The sequence below is a fragment of the Aegilops tauschii genome, chromosome 2 (assembly GCF_002575655.3).
Source record: "Aegilops tauschii subsp. strangulata cultivar AL8/78 chromosome 2, Aet v6.0, whole genome shotgun sequence".
Classification (NCBI taxonomy): domain Eukaryota; kingdom Viridiplantae; phylum Streptophyta; class Magnoliopsida; order Poales; family Poaceae; genus Aegilops; species Aegilops tauschii.
The window spans coordinates 5,349,085-5,355,084 of record NC_053036.3 but is presented as its reverse complement, the minus strand read 5'-3'; positions in this window follow the sequence as shown (position 1 = coordinate 5,355,084).

The following is a 6,000-nucleotide window of genomic DNA, read 5'->3' as shown; positions in this document are numbered from 1 at the left end:
CTGCCAAACAGAGTTTGCATCGACTATAGCTTGGGGAGAGAGCCAGACCAACGGAATACAAAGCTAATACACTGTTTTAGCAGAAATACTCAGTGTCCTAGTGGAAATGTTTGCATGTTGGCCAGGGCCCAGGCCCTGGCTGGCACCCCTATCTCCGCCACTGACTCTATATATACCTAAGAGGGTTATCGTCACTAACTTGTTTATCTCAACATGCAAGCATGTCACCTCATCATACAATTATGAATGGGATAAGATCTACCTCAACATGCAATCATGTATACGAAAAGACCTAGTACAACATTTAATCATGCATGGAAAAACATTTTCCATTCAATTACTCTACTTATATTCAATAAATATTGTTGCAACTATACATAATCAATATAATCACATGTATTTTAAATTTTCATTCTCATGTTATCAAACCAAATTTTCATTAACCAATTCCCATCAGTAATGCACCGGGTATCTTCTAGTTTCCTAAGTGGATGAGCGAAAGACATCGGTGGGATATATCCTACATATGTAAGAGAGTGGTCCCTAACCTATTTATCTAAGCATGCAAGCATTCTACATCATCATACAATTATCCATGGGATAAGGCTCACCATGACATGCAACCATGCATGGGAAAAGACACACTACCACATGCAACCATACATGAAAAAATATTTTTCATTCTATTATTCCATTCATATTCAATTAATATTTTACAACTATACATAGGAGAAGTTTTAGGATGTCCGCTTACCTCGTCGAACGTAAGATCAATAAATCAATATCACACGTTGATTATTAGGAGTGGTGGAATCTAATAATCACCATGTCAAAATTCGACCTGCTATTCCGTAAGACATACGGACTATTATATACATAGTTTCCACAGCTTCCTAGTCGCTTTGATTCGTACAAAAATACAAAAAAAAAAATAAAACTATACTTTCGAGAGGCCGGAGCTAGCTGGGACATGGTGGCAATGCTGGCCTGGTTCATCTCCCTGGCCGGCCTCGGCGCCCTGTACTTGTCCGCCGCCTGCCTCCACCTCCTCGTCCACCTCTCACTCTTTCTCCGCCAGCCAAAAAGCCATAAAAGCGCCTAAATAGGTGTAAAATCCATAAAAGTCATATTGGACTCCAAAAGACATAAAAGCTCCAAAAGCATCTATTTATGAGCTTTTATGGCTTTTTGGCCAAAGTGGAAAAGCTGCAAAAAGAAGAAGCAAAAGTCCAAACAAACAGGGTCTATGCATCATTGCATGCATGCAAATCCAACACGCACGCTGTGCTATCCCGTGAAGCAAGTACAATCACACTTTTTTTCTTACTCGTATCTTAATAATTATGTAATAAGTTCTAATAAGATTTGAATAAAACTTTTTTACTGAGTACAATGGACGGTGAACATGTTGATTTTTTTTTATGAAATGTATTAGAGAAGGGCTAATATTTTTGAAACTTCACTTGAATAAGGGTCTGTCTAGGAGAATAGCGTTTTGGTGACCGGGCTCTATGCAGCCTGAAATTTTTTAAAAATTCAAATTCAAACTTTCTGTTTTCAAAAAAATCTGAAAACAAATATCCAAGTATACAAGGATGAAATGTATATCTGTGTAAAAATATCCAGGATGAAATACCTTAAAATGCGACCTTTAAAAATACAAATTCATGGACTTTGAGGATGAATTGTATCATGTGCAAAAAAGGCCTCATATTTGTTTTTTTACAAACCTCATTTCAAAGTATTTCATCCTGAAAATTTACACACATGTACATTATGGATCCATGTAGATCTGCATTTGTTTCCAGAATTTTATGAAACATAGAAATAAGAATTTTGATGAATTTACAAAATTGCAATGGAGGCCCTACATGGAGCTTGGCCCCCAAAAGCAATTTTCCTAGGGCACATGTAGATATGCCTAAATTATTGCACATCTAAATAACTCAATCAAACATAAAATAAAAAGGAAAAAAGAAAATAAATAAATTATCGACACAAACCTCAGCGTAAAATTAATGACATAGGACTTAGATGCGCAATACTTAAGGCACATCCAGATGTGCTTTAGCAAAACTGTTGAATAAACATGGTCTAAAGTTATATATGTGTATAAAGTTTCACGACAAAATGACTTCCGTCGTAGTCTAGGTGAACTAAATAAAAACAGATACAATATAAAGTTACTATTCACATTTTTCTAACAGGCAATGTTTTTTGCCAAGATTTCCACAGATTTCATTTTGTTGCGAAACTTTACACATGAGTATAACATTAGACCATATTTGTATAAAAACGATTAAGAAACAATTGAATTTTTTAATATATTTTTAAATGTTTTTTAGACACGGATGTATCTAAACATGTGTTAGACACATCCGTATCTAGACAAATCTAAGACAAGTAATATTGATTGGAGGAAGTACATATTTAGAAGGCCGTATTCTGGCCAACACAAAAAAGCATGACCAGATGTTGTGCTAACAGGCCATGTCGTAGCCAGCCCATTTTAGCTTGTGATTCAAGATGATGTCAATACTTACGGATATCGTTATTCATGGCTCCTATTTGTCGTGTAAGTCGCTGTGTAGCGACCTAGCGCATACCCTCCTGTTCACCGTATGGGCCGAACCATTCTGTATTTTCACCACTATTTTTAGGAAGGATCTAGAAGACTCTTTGCACCATTGTTTTTTTTTTGACTCATTTTGTATTTAATTTTTCCTTTTCCACTTTTTTATTTCTATTATCTTCTACTTGTTTCATATTCCTTTTTCCTTTTTCCTTTAATTTTGTCAACAAATTAGTTCAAAATTTCTTAACATTTTCATACCCGTGATTTTGTTTGGAATTCACCAACAGTTTTTCCAATATATGAACTATTTTCAAATTTATGATAATATTTTAGAATTTCTTTTTCTCGAATACGCACGAGTGTGCGTATCATTCATTAAAAAAGAGAGAAGACTCCCCAAGTTCATATGTATAAAGTTTAATTAGAGCATCTTCAGCCGTTGGCCCCCCAGACGGCTCGAAAAATCGCCGCCTGGGAGCGAACCGGCGGTAAAATCGGACTGGGGGCGATCAGGTTCCCAGCCGACGCCCCAGGATCGGCCCCAGGCGCCTGTTTTAAATCTTTTTGGAACATTTATTTGACTAAAATTCGGCGAACGGGACAAATATTCGGCGAAACAGTGCATTACTTCGGCGAACTGAAATAGTTCTTTTACATAGATAAAAGACTTCAAAAAATAAACGCGACTACGGGTCGAAGAACGCGCTAAGAGAGGCGAAGTCGCCGACGTCGCCGCCATCCTCGCCGCCGTCCTCGTCGGCCTTCTCCTCCTTGACGCGGCCGCCCATGCTGGACCCCTGCCCGGCGTCGCCCTGGCGGACCGGTGGCGGCGGTGCGTCATCGTCGCTGTCGTCGAGGACGACTACGCCTCCCTTGTCGCGGCCACGGCGCCGAGCGGCGAACCGCTCGTAGGCGAGGCGCTGGCGCTCCAGCTCCGTCCGCGCCCAATCGTCACGCGCCCACTTCAAGGCCGCTGCATCGTCGAGCTCCTCCTTGACGCCACCAGCGAGCCCTGGCTCCGTCTTCACGACGGCGAGCCCCGGCTCCGTCTTCGGTTTGACGTAGCGGGGAGGAGCCGAGGAGGAGGCGCGCCCCCCGCCCTCGTTGATGACGATGCCGGTGTTGCGGGTGCGTCGACCGAGCGGCGTCTCCGCTGCGGGCTCGGCCTTGACGTCGAACACCGCCGGCGAGCCGGAGGAGTAGGAAGAGGAGCGGGAGGAGGAGTGAGAAGAGGAAGACGAGGAGGAGCCGAACCTCCTGGGCATCCATTGCCCGGCGCTCCGGCGGTGGACCGGGGCGGCGGCCGCGGCAGATATGCCAGCGGCGGGTCATTGCCGCCCTCGAGGTACTGGAGTACCTCATGGAGCGTGCGGCCGGGGGCGCCCCACCATAGGCGGCGCCTCTCGCTGTTCTTGACGCCCCCACCATCGGCGCCCCGTTCGTGGACGCCTGCCGCTGCGCCTGCCGGCGCTGGAAGTACGCCGTCCACGACGCGTGGTTGTCGGCGGCGTACTGCGGGAGGGCCTGCTACTCTTCTGTTAGCGACGCCCGCACGCGGTCGACCTCGGCGGCGAAGATGTCGGGACGCGCGTCGACGTCGGGCACCGGGGGAATTGGGACGACACCGGCGCTGAGCCTCCACCGCGTCGGCCCGGCGCGCATGTCCGGTGGCGCCGGGATGTTCGCCTCGAAGAAGAGATAGGCCTCCCACTCGTGGAGCGAGCGGTGGCGGAAGCCGCTGGCCGCCGCCCCATCGCCGGGGAACCGCTCGGCCATCGGATGGGCTTGGGGAAAGGGAGAGAGGGGAGGAACGTCAGCGGGGGCTGCACACGGGGAGTGAGGCAGAGCTCGGCGGTGGCTGTGGGCGGGTGTGGCCAGAGGCGAGGGGAGGCCTTGCTTTTATAGCCGCGCGCCGTGTGTAGGCGTCGCCGCACCGCCCGTGAGGAATCAATGGAAGGCTGACCGGCGACAGCCTTGCCATTGATTCCCCACGAGAAATCGAAGCGTTCTGAGGACGATGAGGCGCGAGTCGCTGACTCGGCGGGCCCGCAGCTCTTTCGCGCCAAAATCGCTCTCCCCGGCGCCCCCGGGCGCCCTAGCGCACCGGGTTCGGCCTGGGTCCGCCAGCGTCAGTTTCGGCCCAAACCGGCGAAAAACGGGCTCCTAGAGGCGCGACTGGGCCAATTTTTTGACGCCGGCTCCTAAAAATCGCCTGGGGGCTGTTGGGGGCGCGGCTGGAGATGCTCTTACATCCCGGAATTTTTCCGACACTACCGCGAAGCTTATGAACGAACTACGTCTCGACATCCCACACTCCTACCTCCACCTCTACTCCTACCGTATTCCTCTCAACAGCCTAGCCTTTGCCCATAGCCTTCCTTCATCCGTTATTCGCTGCTTCAACTGGGAGATTGACGGTGTCACACCATTGAACACGACGTCATTCCGATGCTTCCGAAGGATCCACGTAGTCAAGAGGCATTTAGCCCTCGTTCACTTCCGATCCGTAGCGGTTGAATCTTGCCTGATGCACCACGCACTCAACTCCTCATCAGTTAGTGGCTCGAATGCCGGCCTACCAGTGATCCTCCCCAACCAACCAATGCCAGATTTGCCTTACAAACACACAGTCGAGTAATTTGGGAACATTTTGGAAAATTGCGAGCCTTTGTGAATTTGTAAAAGTCTTTTTAAATTCATGAATATTTTTAGATTTGAGAACAATTTTTGGAATTCATAAATATGTTTTTAATTCATGAATTTTTTCTTTACCGATAAGCATATTGTAAAGAAAAGAAGGCACACACTTTATTTCTACCATTTTAACGTGTGTAAAAGGCGCATGCACAAGGTCAATGTCACGCAAGTATTTGAATGAGCTTCTCTTGGTTGAGTGTATAGAAGTACAACGTGAGACAAATTATTTATTCGAATGTTCACCGGGGGGAGAGGTTCCCCACATGGATTTTCACTGAAAGTGGCCCAAAGCCAGGGACTGAGGCACGAGACAGTTGGTTGAGACGGGGACCAGATGAGGGATTACATGTCGCCTATGAGCAAATCAATTCTTCCATGCGTCCCCAGCAGGTCCATGGATCTACGCAGCTTTGGAGAGCACATATGGGGTTGCTCTAAGCTCTAAATCGAACTTTCTACGTACGCTGATCCCGAACTTCTCAGACATGTCCAATAACTCTGGATTAGGCCAACTAGGGATGACCCAGTCAAAGTGGTATAGAAAGTTTGCCAATGCAATCTCCACGGTTGATGTGCCGAACAACATTCCAGGACACTGCCAACGCCCGTCCCCCGAAAGACGTGAACGCAAAATGTGCGCCCTTATAATCTATGTTGCTTTGCTCGAACCTCTCTGGCTTAAATTCTTTGGGGTCCCAATATATGCAATCCTGACAAATCACAAATGT